This window comes from Orycteropus afer, unplaced genomic scaffold (assembly GCF_000298275.1).
Source record: "Orycteropus afer afer isolate SDZICR_OR568_19922 unplaced genomic scaffold, OryAfe1.0 scaffold00193, whole genome shotgun sequence".
NCBI classification, from domain to species: domain Eukaryota; kingdom Metazoa; phylum Chordata; class Mammalia; order Tubulidentata; family Orycteropodidae; genus Orycteropus; species Orycteropus afer.
In genome coordinates, this window is record NW_006921780.1 from 397,320 (window position 1) to 414,522 (window position 17,203).

General features: G+C 41.1%; 1 pseudogene; it reads right to left on the reverse strand.

Moving 5' to 3' along the window:
* Positions 1-12,469, reverse strand: part of LOC122150651 — a 54,337-nt pseudogene extending 41,868 nt beyond the window's left edge.
* Between the last annotated feature and the right edge of the window lie 4,734 nt (positions 12,470-17,203).

The following is a 17,203-nucleotide window of genomic DNA, read 5'->3' on the forward strand; positions in this document are numbered from 1 at the left end:
CTCCTGCTCTTCCGGCCTGCCCATTTCATAGACATACCTAATCATTTAACCTGTCCACCTATCTATTCATCCATATACCCATAACAACAGGCATTTCTTATATCATTCAATCTTCTTACACTCAATGAGACAGGAACAATTCCTCCCATTTTACAGATAAGATAACTGAGGTTCAGAGAAGATAGTAAGCTCCCAAAGTCAGGCAACTGACAAATGACCATCAGGATTCTCATTCCATCCATCTTTTTTGTTTTGCCATATCACTTCTTTTCCAAAAACAGAAAGAAGAAATGATTCCCAAATTATCTAGTGGATCTAATGTTGTGATTCCTTAGTCTCTGCAGTTATCTTTCCAACCAGATATTCTGAGACCCATATTTGGCTTTTAGATCTTAATGGTCTGTCCACTGATAGATACATGTCAGGATTGTTAGGCCCAAACCATGGAGTCAAACTGCCCATTTGAATGTAGATGCTCTTATTCTAAACATGTCCTTTGTGTGTGTATGTATGTGTGTATGTCTGTCAGTGACACTAGATTGCCTTTTGTGACTCCACTTCACCCAAAGCTCTTTGTTAGGTTTTCCCTTCTCTTTCTTCTCCCCACTCCTGCTCCTTCCTCTCACTTCTCACCTTCACAGTCTCCTCCTTTCCTTCCACCTCCTTCCCTTCCGCCTTCTCCCCTTCCTCCTCCTGCTGGTTCTTCTTTGTCTTTTTTTTCCCACCTTGCCTTTGTTGATGGCATTTTTTATTATTTCTGCAGCAACCAGGGACTATTTTCACTCATCATTCCCCTTTTCAAGATTTTTTTTCCCTTTTGTTTTCAGAACTGCACTGTTTGTCTATTTTGCCTAAATAAGTTTCTGGCAACTTTACAATAATCTAAAACTTCTCCTGCAATCCAGATCAAAGGGATTGATGGTGGTGTTTGAGGGGGTGAGGATGAAGAGGGTAGGAGGGACAGTCTGTGGTATTTGGGAGACCAGAGACTCTGAAAAATCTAATAGAAAAGGAAGAAGGAGGCCAATCTCTGTTTTTGGGAACAGTTGTAGTAAATTATGCTGCAAATGTAGATTTATATTGGTCTCAATTACTTCATATTTAATTGCATAAAAGCCTTATTTCACAATATTTGAAATTTTTAGGAGTGGGTGCTGAGTGGTTATGAAATTAGATCAGATAGCTATGTAAAATATTCTAGAAGAGGGTTCAACTTGCCTTAGAAAGTCAAGTTTTTGGGTTTTTTTAGTGAATGTCATAACTTTGTCAAGAATTGTTTGTTTGAGAGGGGAAGTAGAGGGTACTGACTGATGAAGGAAGCTCTTTTGCTAGAAACTTAATGGCATCAAGGTAATTTTTCATATAATTAAACTCTATTAATACAGTATAACTACATCAATGTGGCATAAATATATGAATATAAAAACATATCATTAATGCAAAGACTGATCTCAACATTTTATTTTCACTAGTTTCCTCACTCCAATTAGAAATTACTTATACTAATTTAGTATGTTTAATTTATTTACACTGGCCTTATGAGGCAGATCACAATGAAATACATGACAGATGAGATTAAAATGTATGTAGAGAGATTAAATGTGAAGGGAACAAGGTGAACAAAACCAGGAGTAGAATTAGAACCTGGACATGCATACCCAATGTCTCTGCTCAATTATTAAAGTGGATCGGAAGTTCAGGTCTTGCTTCTCTTTTTACCAAAGCAGAGAAGGAAAGACAATCAATAACAGGATATGCTGTTCATAGATGGTGTTAAGGGGACTTGAGTCTTGTTCTAGTTCCAGAATTAACAATCACTGACAGGGACCCTGATTTTGTGGTGTGTGTGTGGCTGGGTCTACATCTCATCATATTGCTTGCCAAGGTAAGGGTCCTTTCTTGCAATATAACCCAAACATCATAGCTAAGTCTCCCCTGAAGGGTCTTTGAGGACATGCTGACTGTGGCCCAGTCCAAGACTCATATGTGCACAGCATATTACCACTAACATGGGCTCCCTTGCCCTTGGTCCCATCTGCAGCCTTGGTGCTGCTGGCTGAAGTCCCAGACTGTGCTGGCATTCCTCAGAATGGAATAGGGAGGGGCCAACTTTGGGAGGGATGCACGAAGCACACCAATGAAGAAAACTGTAAAGACGACTCCAAGGGATAATCCCTGGACCCTGAAGAAAATACAAGGTCTCGGTCATAAGCAAGTCATACAAACTGGATACTCTCCTAACTTTCTGTAGCAACCTCGTGGCTCAGTTTCTTAGACACTGGCCTTCCCTGTGGAGTCCCTGGCAGATAATTCTTCATTTCCTTGGAATAGGTTCTCTTGGGGGGAAAGTACACAAGTGGCTTGATCCATTTTCTTACCTACTGTAGCTCCCTTTCAGTCCCTTTCATCTCTGCTCGGCTGAGGCTCCTGGGGGTTGCCCCTTCTTCACCTCTGTATAGATAATGGAGGAATCCTGAGAAGGAAAAAACTCATGGAGAGAAAGGAAGTGAACATTTCCTCAAGGGCTTACTGCACCCAGTGCACCCATCTACCTACTTCACTTAGAAAGAGGGAGTTCTGGGGAGAAAAAGGCTGAGAACTCAGACTCACCTTGCTATTTGGAGGTGTTTGTGGGTGCTCTGCTGGGGAAGAAATACAAAATGAAGACCAATGAACAATAAGGGTCTATTACAGTCCAATCTGTCAGAGCTCAGCCAAGGCTAAGCTTCTCTCCCAGGACAGGGCATAGACACCAACAGGAGCAGGCTCTGAGGCTTTGAGAGAGACTTCAGTAGCAGAGATCACATTCTTTCCAGATGTGCAGAGCAATGCTCACTGTTAAGGCTTAGGTGGCAGCAGACACAGCTCTGAGGGGCTCTCTCAGCAATAGATCTCCCCCCTCAGCTCCAGCATAGATGCCATCAGAACCAGAAGTACCATCCTAAAGCTCACCTTCACCCTTCTGTCTCTGATGGGTGCTCCAGACCTGGGAGTAAACCACATCCATACACACTGGATTCACTGAAAGAGAGGGCAAGGTTAGATAGGAGAAGGCAGCCAAGGGCTCACACAGGGACTTCTGCCTCTATACCTACCTTGTTGTTGTTAGTTGTTGAGTCCATTCCTACACATAACGACCCTATGACTGTCAGAGTAGAACTGCTCCATATGACTTTCAATGTTGTGACCTTTCAGAAGAAGATTGCCAGGCATGTCTCCTAACTCACTGCTGGGTGGGGTCGTACTGCCAAATTTCCAGCTAATAGTCAAGTGCTTAACCACTTGCAATGAGCTCTGGTGGTGCAGTGGGTAAGGCATTTGGCTGCTAACCAGAAGGTTGACAGTTCAAATCTACCAGCTGTTCCACAGGAGGATGATGAGTCAATCTACTTCTGTAAAGATGTGCAGCCTTGGGAACCCAACAGAGGTTTCTATGAGTCGGAATTGACTTGATGGTAGTGGGTAAATATTTGCACCATTCTGGACATGCCTGCCTTAATACCTCCCAAATGAGCCTCTGCAGTACCTGGAATGTGGATACCCCTACAAGCTTTATCTTTGGGCCTTTTCTCTATACATTCCCTCCTCCTTCCCAAGCCCAATGCTTGAGCCCATACCTAACAGCGGTGCTCACCATTGGTGTAAACTGGCTCCAGTTCCTTTGTTGGGGCAGGTAAGTTGGAGTAGGTTTGCTTTTGGGAGCTTGGGATACTTCCTGAAAGATGCAGAAATATGTTCCAGTTTCAAGTCAGTTTCAGTCAGTGAATCACAAAGAGGAAAACAAAGGCTGGTGAAAGATTAAGGGGTAGGCAAAGTTTCAGGGAATCCAGTATCCAGAAGGGGACAGGGGCTTGTGAGATTGGTAGCCTGATGCCTGATACAGCCATGCATGGGCAGTTTGACTGAGGCTTATCAAGGCAAAGCCTTAGGCTTGACATAACTAAGAGGAATCTAAATTGGGGACGTCTGAGTGAAATTCAGAGAAAAATAATCACCTGATTGAACATTTTTATCAGTAGCATCTCTTGTTATCATTTCTTTCAAAAGTAGAGATTACAAAATTATCTTTCTATCATCTTAGGCTAATGTCCTAGAGATGATGCTTAACTTTCAGTAATACACAGTTTAATCAAGGCAAAAAATGAAACTGGGAATTTAAACAAAAAGAAAATCTTTGTACTCTCTCATTTGCCTTGAAATTATATTGTCAAATTTAAAGATGCTAAAGAGGTCAAGGTCATGAGCAGGGATTATGGCATCACTCCCCATATTGTTGGCCACAGAGGTTCAGAAGGAGCTTCCAGCTCTGACTGAGAGGAAGTCTTAGATGCAAAAGTTGAATGTGATCTTGAAGAAGAAGATTGAATGTGTGTATGTGAGTATATTTCATCATCAATATAAAGTTTTGGTATATATTTAATGTAGTATTTCCTTTTTGTACCCACAAATATGTCATAAAATATTGTCTTAAATGTATATCTTTGTACAGATTCTGGAGGCAGACTACCAGGTTCAAAACTAGACTTTGTTACAAACTAGCTGTGTACCTTGGCTAAGTTACTCACCCTCTCTGTGTCTAATTTCCGCACAAGTAAACAATACTCTTTGCAGTGAGTTAGTAGATATAAAGCACTTAGAACAGTGCCCAGAACATAGTAGGTGCTATGTTAAGAATTAGTTATTATTGTTAGTAGGTACTATGATAAGAAATAGCTATTATTGTTAGGAAACATGGTATTTTGTTGTTATTTCTGAAAGTGAAATTGGAAGGGTAGTCAGTGAAGACATCTCAGAGACAGTGACATTTGAATTAAAATTTAAAGGACAGATAGGAGTTAGAAAAGAAGGTGGAGTAGGAAGGAATAACAGATGCTCAGTCCCAGAAAAGAGGGGGTACAGAACAGAGCACATTCAACATGTCTATTTTTAAGCCAAATTCTCTATTTTGAATGCTAAAGTTCTGTTTTCTCAAGTTCTTTATTTCAAATACTAAATAAGTCAGAAGGAGAATACCAGCATTCTTAACACGTAGTACATGCACACTAAAAGAATAAATGAACCAACAAATAAATGAATCATCATGGGGCGGGTTGGTACCAGCACCTGCTGCTGCAAAATAGGGAAGAATTAGGGGGTAGTCTCTCTTTAGGCTGGAGTTGTCATAGAAGGAATCCACTCATGTCAGGTATTGCTGAGAGGCTCCCAGCCAGGATAAGCATCCACATTTCACGTGATTGCCTGTATGTGGGCCCCCTGGGGGGATGTTCCTGGTCTGTCCCATGATGTCTCTCTCTCCTGCCACAGTGCCTGGCCCAGAAGCAGAGCTTGATATATTTTTGTGGAATGAATAAAAAAATGTGCAAACAGGTAAACCTGTCTTCCCCAGGGCTAACAGCAGGGGCTTTACACTTGGAAAACTTAGTGATTTGCTTACTGATTATGGAACTAAAGTAGGTCACTTTACTTGTGTAAATACTGGTTTACTTTTTTACAAGTATAGGATGGTACATTAAAGCATGGGCCCACACTGCCTTGGCCAGGTGGGTAACTTTAAGTAAGTTACTCAACCTCTCTGTGACTCTCCTTTTGTATCTGTGAAACAGGGGTACAGTAATAATAATACCTTTCAAATGAGAATTAAATTAGTTCATGTATATAAGATGATAACAGTATTTGGCACATGTTAAGCATTTTCTACTTACCAATTATTATTGTTGTTGTTATTGTTATTATTGTTAATCTTAATATATGAGTGCTCCCAAACCTAGCTATGAATTTTAATTACTCAAGGAACTTTAATAAATACAGATTTTTGGGTCTCGTTTCCAGAAACTCAGATTAAGTCAGTCTGGGGTAGATAGAATTTATTTTTTTGTCTATGGTTTTGGTATACAGCCAAGTTTATTGCATGGCTGTATGATCTAGGGCCATGTTGCACAACTCCATGTGGTGTTATCTATGTGGACTACAATGTAAATATCATACAATATGGAGTTTTGTGCCTTGTGGTGACCCTGACATGATGCCTATGGTTTCTTCCAGTTTAAAAGTCTGTGATTCAGTCCTATATCCCAAAGAGACACAACCCAGTGCAATTCCTTAGTATAAACTCAGGAAATATTTGCTGTATTGAAATTAAGGGACCTATAATTTTGAATTCTTGAAGGTTTTAATTCTTTGGTCATCACTGATTTACTTTGCATGGGTATGGTTCTACTTGGAAAGTATAAAAGTAGATATTTAAATGAAATTGGCGGGAATGATCATGAGTATTTTTAGTAGGTTAGCTCCACCCCAATGATGGTAGTCTGCTTCTATAAAGATTACAACCTTGGAAACCCTATAGGGCAGTTCTAACTCTGTCTTATAGGGTCCTTATGAGTAGGAATCAACTTGACAGCAGTGGGTTGGGTTTTGGGGTTTGAGTGGAATCTGTCTTCTTTCTTCCTCTGTCCTCCAGGTTAGTCTCTCTAAGTCCACGTTTCTTCAGGGTTCTGCAGATCTGGAACTTGCCTCACATGTTTTGTGCACACTGGGCTTACTTTTGTCCCTCTGGTTAGTGCCTTCCTGGGAGAGACCCTTTGTTGTAGATGGAGGTCTTCTGCAATCTGTTTTGGCATAGCATATTTTAATAGCATATTTTGATAGTCTCCTTTTGTGACTGAGGGATAATTAGTGAAAGCTGGGATCCTTTTCCTTTCCCCTACTTGTTATGTAGGACTAAACCTAATTTGGGCACTTGTCTTGGTGTGTGTTTGCTGGGCATTGAGGAGGGCACATATGATGTAAGTGGTATCTTTGGTATCAATATGTTGAGTATTCTGTAATCAATCTGGTAAGTGCTATATCACATGATAATACAAGAGCTATTAAGAAAGTAAGAAAACTAGACCAACTCCCCAAAGAGAAACATCAAAACTCTCTCAAGATTAACAGCTCTGTGGTGATGATTATAATGATGATGATGATGACAATAATGATGATAGGAGACTAAATTGGCAGAGGAATAGTTGCTATTTTATTATGGAAAAAGGACCTGGCCTATGTAAATTTTGTGGCAAATGAGCTTCTTGGAGTAGAGGTTGTGATGTCTGATTGGCTAATCCCAGCTGCTCGCTGGGTTTATGTGCCTGATCAAGTCTTCTTTCTTTTGAGAAACACCTCTTACCTATTACCTATTAGATGACAAATGTGCTAAGTTTGGAATCCTGGGTAAGAAATGATTAAGTGCTAACAGAAAGGTTGCTAGTTTGAATCTACCCAGAGGCACATGGGAGAAAGACCTAGTAATCTAGTTCTGAAAGGTCACAGCCTTGAAAGGTTATGGAGCAGTTCTGCTCTGCAACACACAATGTCGTCATGAATTGGAATCCACTCATGGACAACTGGTTGGCTATGTGTGTGTTTGTGTGTGTGCACACGTGTGTGTGTGTCTGCTTAGTTTATGAGGTTTGAGTGGCGCTGACTCCTCCTTCTATGGGAGAGTGGAGAACATGCTGTGCATGCCCCAGACTGGATCTTCCAAAGTCCTCCTTGAGACTTCTGAGGAGCCATCTGGATCCTGAGCATTGAGGACAAAGAAGATTTGGGACTGCCTGTACTATCCTGCCACCAACAGGAGCTAGCATGTCTGAATACGAGAGCAAGCTGAGGCAAGAAAACTATCATCTGTTTATATTTTCCATGGGCGGGATTCTCCATTTGCACTTCATTGTTCTCTAAGTGTTTTTGCCCCAAGCCTTTTCAAGTCCTCAAGTCCTTGGTGTAATGAGTTTGGGATATAAATTAAAAAGTAAATATAGTAGCAAATTTTATGTAAAATAATTCTGTATCTCATATCCTCATAGTTTCCCTATGAGGCAAGAAGAGGATGCATTAATATACTCTTTTTCAAGAAAATAAATGAAGTCCAGCAAGTTTAAATTATTTTATCAGTAGGTTTTTAATGTCTCACATCCAGCAAATGGCAGAACTGTTGCTGGAACTCAACTCTTTACTATCAGTCTGAAGGTCTTTCTATTATATATTAGTATATGTGATTATATATTATGCATAATATATTTAATATATCACATGTGCTATATGTTATATAGTTATTACATGATTAAAAAAACCAAATCGGTTGGCATCAATTCAATTCTGACTCATGGTTTTTTATATTTTTATGTATAATATACAGTGTACTTGTATTATATCATATTGAATTGGACCCAACTCATAGCGACCCCTCCTTGGGTTTCTGAGGTGGTATCGCTACAGAAGTAGATCGCCCAGCCTTCCTTCCAAGTGAGACTGAAAGCATTTAACCCAGAGCTACATATTTAAATGTTTTTCTTCAAGAGAATTATTTACGAAAATAGCTATCATTTAGAAACTTAATCTCCATGAAAGATGCATAAGGAGAGAAATACAACCAGCACCCAAATCCAGTGCTGTCAAGTCAATTCCAACTTATGGCAACCTCAAGTGTCACAGTAGAACCCTTGACTGCAAGCTTTATAGACACAAATCATCAGGCCTTCCAATCTCACTCGCCCCCACATAGGTAAAGTGCATTCTTGGAGGAGTAAAATAACTGACGGCTCCACCAATGAGGCGACAGCTTCCAGAGAGGCTGTATGTTGTTTGTCTCAGAAAACCAACATGTTTGGTAATAATCAATGTCACAGCAACAAAGTGTAAGAGCAGCAATTACAAACCTGACTTCCTCTGGAACCATACGTAGAGTAGAGCAGCTGCCACCAAGAAACCAAGCAGTCCCCCAGTCACTCCTGCAGCCAGAAGGTGGCTCTTGTCCTCTGGAGGCTCTGAGGAGAGAGGCCTGTGTGTGAGCCTCAGAGGGAAGAGGCTTAGGCTAGAATCCCACAGAGTGCATGCAGACAGGGGAATTATGTGTATGTGGAGAGTGGTCCTCGTGAAATTTGTTCCAGCTTGGAATAATTAAGGTGGATGTTCAATAATTTGTCCAATTTGTACCATCCACTCCTTTCAGCCTAGTGTGAGGAGCAGAGAGCCAGCCTGCTAGCTTCTACAATATCCAATCTCCATTTTCAATACAAATAACTGAGAAAACCCCAATCTTAAACCAACCATGACCAAATGCCCTCTCTCGTAGACTGGCATCCTGAGAGTCTTTCCTCTGGAAGGAGAAATTAGTCTGCCTATGGCCCAGATACCATGAACACACCTGTGACGCTGAGTGACACTGTGTGACTGCGCTGGGCCCCCAGGCCATTGTTGGCCTCGCAGAAGTAGTTCCCGGAATGCTCTGCAGTCAGAGAGAGGTTGAAAGACGTTCCTCCTCCAGAGGGTGCTGATCTGTTCCCCAGGATGGCATCCTCGTGATAAAACCAGTACAGAACGGGGGGAGATCCTCCCTGGGCCTCACAGTGAAACTCCACCACGTCTCCCACCACAGGCTGGGCTCTGGGAGCCCTGAGTGTAAGGACAGAATGAGACACTGGAACTGACAAAGACAAAGCTGATGTCAGAGAGGATCTCTTCTTCATGACCTCCCCCTGTATGCCCTCAGCATAATAACACATCTGCCATCCCGCTCAAATCTCAGCCTCTACATTCCAGATCTAAATCTTAGAGTAGTGTTCTCCAGTAAAGTTTTCTGTGATGATGGAAATGATCTGTGTCTTTGGTTCTGTCCAGTACGGTAGTCATTAGCTATATTTCAAATACTAACAAGGCCACCTACGGTGAACAGGTTTCAGTGGAACATCCAGACTAAGACAGACTAGAAGGAAAGGCCTGTCAATCTATTTCTGAAAATTAGTCAGTGAGAACCCTATGGATCAAAAAAGAATAGTTTCCAACATAGTGCTGGAAGAAGCGCTCCCTTGGATGGAAGGTATGCAAAATACACAATGGCTACAATAACAAATACCAGTGACTGTGAAGATGGTGCAGAACCAGGCAATGTTTTGTTCTGTTATACATGGTGTCACTGTGAGTCAGAGTCAGCTTGATAGCAACTAACAACAACAACAGTTACATGTGACCATTAGGCATTTGAAACAGTGCTAGTGTGAATGAAAAAGTGAATTTTTAATTAATTTAAATAGAGGTTACCATACTGGACAGCATAAATGTGGAAACAGTTGCCTAGAGCTGTGATGATGAATTCCCGGAAATATTTCTCTGACTACAATAGTGCTTCACTTTTTCATCTTACTATTTTCTTATTTTTTCTACCATCACCACCTTAAAGCTCCCCTAAAAAAAAAAAAAAAAAAAAAAAAAAAGCTTCTTATTTTGCAAGCTCTGTTTTTGTCAGAAAGGAATTAACTAGCACTAGCACTGATGTCTGTGACCATATTAAAATATTCTCATGGACCAATAGGATGTTTGAGCCTAGTCTGAGAACCTTGGGCTGAGCTGAGGGAGTAGGGGACTCACCTCTCACAGTGATGTTTACTCTCGTGCTGGAGATGGAGCCATAGCCATTGTTAGCTGTACAGTAATATCCCCCAGCATGGTGCTTCCCAACAACAGAGATTTCCATCTCTGCTTTCTGGGATCTCTGAGATGTCCTCCTCACTTCCCCCTTGTTGCTGTCCTTGTACCAAGAGAATGTGATGTCTCCTGTGCCTTTAGTCACTGAGCAGATAAGGACCAGCTTCTTCCCTTCAACCACCTGCTCCTCTGGGGGCTGGGTCTCCATAAGGACCCCAGATACAGGGATTCCTGTGTGAACACAAATCAAGACAAAGGATATGACTGGGTGACATCAGGGATGATGGAGCTGGAGATACTTAGAACAAAATCTGAAAGCAGAGAACTTTGCAGAATGAAAATTGAGGATGGTGGGGGTTGATTCTGAATCTATTTCTATTGGGAAGCTAGATCCCCATCTCCCAGCCCTCAGTTGCATGAGCTTCCTAATCTTGTCATTGTGTTCACTTCAGGAGCCCTGCTTCTCCCAAGAACGTTGGGGTGGGCCATTCCAGAAGAAGATATTTGGGCACATGCTTGGTGACTCAGTGAGTAGAAGTTTGTGTTAAGGGATCTGAAGGATACTGGGAAAAAGTAGCCCTCCTTTGAAGGGACAGCACATAAGATGATAAATTACCTTCTCTTCTCTTTTCAGACCTAGCTCAAGGCCTCCTGCTTTAGTACTATCGTCCCTGATTGCTCCAATCTACATGGGTTTCTCTGTTCTTTCAATACCTATTGTGTTAATTTGATACTAGGTGTTTATCTAGCTGACTATCAACTTCCTGCCTGTAATGATTGTGCCTTATATGACAGTTGTGTCCCCCACTACCTCTATAGCATAACTGTGGGCATCCAGGCAATTTCTGAATATTTTACAATAGTAAGGGCAAGTTCAGAGGGATGCAACAGACATCCTGAAGTCTTAAGATTCTTGAAGTCACTTGATAATCATTCCAGTCCTACTGCACTAGTAGAAAGGAAACAAGCTCAGTGTAGCATTATTCACCATTCTTACCTTAACAGGAGAAGCTTATGGGGGAAAAAAAAGGAACTAAGATCCAAGTGGTTCCTCTATACTGCCCTCCTTTCTCTAGCCCCAAGGTCCCTTTTCACCAAATCTCACTTTGTACATGAACTTGAATTCTCTGGCTCCATTTCTGGATGTAGGGTATCACTGCCTGTGCCTCACATCTGTAAGACCCTGAGAGTTGGATCCACATAGTGGGAATCTGGAATTCTGGGAAACTGCTCCAGCCTGCTCCCAGGATCCGGCCGTCTCTGAAGAAGCAGAATTGAAGCTGAATGTATGACTTCTGTGGAGGGAGCCAGGTCTCACATTTCAGGTCCATTGGGCCTCCCTCTATGGGCTTAGAGGGTGTGGCTGTCAGCTCAGGAGTTGGAAACAGCTCTAGAGAGAAGAGAAAATTCCCAGGACTGTAAGGCTCAGAGCTCCTGGAGAGAAGCACTTGTGTTCTCAGCAAGCAGCTCTTACAGAACTCCAAAAAAAAAAGCCCAAACTCACTGAGTTGTTTCTGACTCATAGTGACCCCTCCTGGGGTTTCCACCGTGGTATCTTTACAGAAGTAGATTGCCCAATTTTCCTTCCAAGGAGTGGCTGGTGGGTTTGAACCACAAGCCTTCTGGTTAGCAGTCAAATGCCTTAGACACTATGCCACCAGAACTCCTGAGTCACTGGAGTTACCACCTATCACCCTGGCCCTACTGATTTATAAGAGTTTCTACTCATGGTTTTCCAAGACACCTGAGGAGTCAAGACACTCTCTGTCTTCCTCACCTCCTAACAGGCTTTGTTTCCATCCAACCCAGTTACACCTGGAATGTAGCCTTTACCTTGAACTGTGATCTTAACAATATTTGAATTTCTTTTCCATGAAGATGTATAATCTTCTCCAGAAGCACTGCAGCTATACATGCCATTGTTACGAGAGTCTGCTTTTGATATGATCAAGCTTGAATTTCTGCTAAAAGTAATAAGTTCTTTCCCATCCTTGTAGTAAACCATTTTATTTATTTCCTCTTCCTCATTTCCCCAGCATCTCAGAATCACTCTGTCTCCTTCAAAGATAGAATGTGGAACCTGAAGGATCAGCTGGTCTGCAACAGAGGACACTCAACTCACTCCCTGATTTTCCCTCCACATGCCTGTTGATATCTTGCACCCTCTTTCCCCACAATATCCATCTACCTGTTCGTGGCTTCCCTGGTGGCATGCTTTTCTCTCCTAGGTTCACCTTTCCCTTAGAAATGGGTAACTTCTGAAGTTTGACCTTCCTCTTCCTAATCTGAAGAGACTATCAAGTGTACAGAGTCACTGGGACTTGAGTACTGGAAAGGTCTTGCATGGATACTCTCCAGCATATGTAATTTGAATAATGTTTGATGCTATTGGACTCATCGGTCTATGATGCTACCTCTGTGTCAGGGTAATAGAATGTTTGGCATGTCATTATCACAGCCTCATCTTAGAAGATAGTTGTCCATGGAGGATAGAAGAGCACCATAGCTTTTGATTAGAAAGCTGATGGAAGGATATTGATATGAATCAAGCCTCCACTGGGACAGACACTGGCATAGACATAAGGTCATTTAATCCTCCCAACTATCCATTGTGTTATTGCCATCAATCCTAAGTTTTTAAACAATCTGCTGAAGCTCAGATCATTTTGTCTATGGCCACAGAGCTAGAATGTAGCAAGGATGGAATTTAAACCCTGGGATAGAACTGTAGGACTGTACTACTGTACTTGTAAATGATGCTCTCTGCTTTAGCATGAAAGGGAAATAGACCCTAAGATTAGGTAGGCCACCATAAACTTCATTCCTTGCTTGTGGGTGTCCAAGAAATCAGGGAACACTCATGGGTATGGGTTGGTTATGGCAATTCCTTGTGTGTGTCAGTGCCTGAAATGAATTAGAACAAGCCTGTAAATATCCAAGGACAGGATGTTCCTCTTTTCACATTCATAACAGTTTCTGGCTCATGTTCAGATTGGAGGTTAAGAAGTTGAAACAGGGTCAGTATGAAGTACTGAGTCTATGGTTACAAAAAAAAAAGAGGAAATGACAAGGGTTTGTTCTGAGCTTAGAGCAGAGATTTTGGGGTAAGATTGTTTCTGGAAAAAAATTTTTTTCCATGCTGTCTCCCTATTCTTAGCATGAACTTTTTGTTGGCAAGCCCCAAGGAACCTTAGTGCATCTGTGACCAGGTGAAGTTAGACTGTCCCAGTTCCTGCCCTTACCTTGTAAAGTATGCCCTCCATCTCTTTCCAGAAAAGTCAGAAATCAAATTCTCAAGCCAGGTAGAGCAGAAAGGTGTCAGGAACAGAGACACAAAGGTAGGACTAATGCAACTGAGACTGGAGGAGTGGAGTACACTTCCCTGCAGCAGTTGGAGAGAATGATTGGTATGGGATTCCTTAGCCTCTAGCTCTGGGCACTGTTACCCCAAGACCATGAAGAAGAAACAGAGGGGAACTTACATGACTGTCCTCTGCAGGGAACTGAAAGAGAAAGAGGCATCAGAGATTAGCACAGCACAGGGATTTTTTCTAGTTGCACAATGCACTCTTTCTCTTGTCTTCCGTACCTTCTTTATGCTGTTCTACCCCCCTGTCCAAATAGCTGATAGCTCTTACTCCAATTCATCATCAGGACTTATTTGGCTACACATAGTTCTCTCTGTTGGTCCCAGATGGTGATGTGGAATAACACAGAGATAGGAAAATATAGGGGAGAAGGAAGTCTAGTCCTTCTTTTTCCTTGGCTCCTGGTCTCCCCAAACTGCTGATTGGCTTTAGTATCAAGAGGAGGGTTGTAGGTGAAGCCTGATCTCACCAAGGCCAACTTAGGGGACTGTCCATTTGCAACCGCATTTAGTGGAGGCAAATTTCTCATTCATTCAACAAACATTTGGTGAATATTTACTGTGTCGAGTATGGGGCTTGTTGTTGTTATGTGCTGTCGATTTGGACCCGACTCATAACGACCCCTCCTTGGGTTTCTGAAGCGGTCTCACTACAGAAGTAGATTGTCCAACCTTCCTTCTGAGGAGTGGCTGGTGGGTTTGAACCACCAGCCTTCTGGTGAGCAGTCAAATGCCTTGGGCACTATGCTACCAGAGCTCCTAGTATGGGACTTGTTGTTGTTGTTGTTATATGCCGTCGAGTTGACCCCAACTCAGAGTGACCCCTCCTTGGGTTTCTGAGGCAGTATCACTATGGAAGTAGGATTGCCCAACCTTCCTTCCGAGGACTAGATATTGGAAATGTAAAAAGAATAAAATACTGACCCTACCCTGAAGAAGCTTATGGAATGGTGGAGATGATATCAAGCTTATAAGCAATTACAATACAGTGTAGGAAGACTATGACAGTGGGAAGGATTGTAAGAGCACAGAAGAAGACATTGAATTTTCCCCTTTTGCTGAATAATAAAAGATCATTTACGTAGTTTGTGATATAACAGGGACAAATCAGAGCTAAAATGTTAACATTAATGATAATTAATATTAGAGACATTTTTTCCTTCAATTCATGTATCAAATATTTTTAAATATTAGATACATCATTGATAGTACCACAGATTTTATCTACTCTTAATTCTGTACCTTATCTTTTTTTACTATTTCCTTCCAGATATTTTTGTTTCATATGTATAATTCTAGCTTAAGGAGTAGCTGGTGGATTTGAACTGCCAGCCTTCTGGTTAGCAGTCAAATGCCTTAGGCACTATGCCACCAGAGCTCCCAGATACAATTTAGCATTCTGCTTTTACTTCCTTAATATTATTATTTCGACTGCAGTGAACATCTTTGTGTATACTGTTTTCTGCATGCTGACCACTTCATTTTAGATTCCTGGAGTCGGGGTTACTAAATCAAAACATGTCTTTTTTTTTTTTTTTTCTTTTCGATTAACCAACTTTCTGAATGAGTTTTGCCATTTTTGCTGCTCACAGCCAGTATCACCAAATGGATCCACACTGTTTAATTAGCATTGAGCCTTCTGGGGTTGTTGTTGCAAATTTAATGACTGTAAATTGTACCACCATGTTTAAATCTATGTCTCTCAAATGGAATCACTCATTCATATAAGAAATATTTATTGAGTGCCATCAATGTGTCAGGCATTCTAGTAGATTTTGGGGATAAGTGATATTTTTTAAAAAGCTTGTGGTTGAGTAAGCAGCTGCTCGAGGGAGTTTTTTATGTTGTATAACCATAATCGTTTTCCATTTATATAACATTTGGAAGCTTTTCTTTCCAATTTATATGAATTTTTTTACATCATATCTCAACTTTTTGAAAATGTCTCATTTTCTGAAAATGTTTACCCAGTATGACATTCATTTTTATTTTGGTTGTGTGAATTTTTATGATATAGAAATTTACAACTTCATATGATAAAAATCTCTGAGTTTTCTACTGCTTCAATGTTTAAGAAGCCATAATCTGTACAGAAATCCAATATAACCTCAGTTTTATATTCCATCATGTTTTTGAGACTGAAAAAATACACTTTTCTCATCCAAGGTTTATTTTTAAGTCAATAGCAGAATTTGTAGATCTCTGTTGTTTGATGAAGGAATCCCTAAGCTCAAACCCATCGCCCTTGAGTCAATTCTGATGCATAGTAAACCTTTAGGACAGAGTAGAACTGCCCCATCAGATTTCCAAAGATGTAAATCTTTACAAAAGCAAACTGCCTCATTTTCTTCTGCAGAATGACTGGTGGATTTGAACTCCTGATTTTGGTAAGCAGCTGAATGCTTTAACCACTACATCACCAGATTCCCCTGAAGGAATCCCTAGCTGGTGAAATGGTTAAGGTCGCATCTACTAGCCACAAGATTGACAATTCGAACCTATCTAGAAGTGCCTCAGCAGACAAGCCTGGTGATTTGCTTCTGAAAGGTCCCAGCCAAAAAACCCTATGGTGAAGTTCTACTCTGCATACTTGAGTCATGAGTCAGAACTGACTTGATGGCTACTAGCAACAAATGCTTGATGATGTCTATTTATCACACAGCAAGCTAAAATGTAATAAGATCTGTTTCTACTATTTTCCACTGATCTATATTTATGCTTTCTACTCATAACACCATTTTTTTTTGTCTTATATTGCTCTAGAATCTATTTTAAAAATATTTGAACCAGTTATTTGAACAACTTATTGATAAACCCAAAAAACAAAACTGTTGCACTGGAGTCAATGTCAACTCATAAAGACCATATAGGACATATTAGAACCATCCCATAGGGTTTCCAAGGCTGTAAATCATGGAGCAAACATGGGTTCAAGCCACCAACCTTCCTGTTAGTAGCTAACCACTGAGCCAAGAAGGCTCCTCACCAAAAGCTTCTCCTTTGATATTCTAACCAAAATATATTTCTCACATATATTTTGAACATTTTATTGAGCTCCAAGAAAAATTCTGGCAGTTGTTTGAAATTGTATAGAATCAACAAATTAACATGGAGATATATGGCTCTTTGTTGTTATTACTGTTAGGTGCTGTCAAGTCATCTCATACTCATAGCAACCTTATGCACAACAGAACAAAACACTGCCCGGTCTTGTGCCAGCCTCACAATCCTTGCTATACCGGAGCCCATCATTGCAGCCACTGTGTCTATCCTTTCCCTTTCTTCACTGATGCTCCACTTTACCAAGCACAACATCCTTCTCCAGGGAATGGTTCCTTCTGACAACATGACCAAAGTAGGTGAGATGAAGTT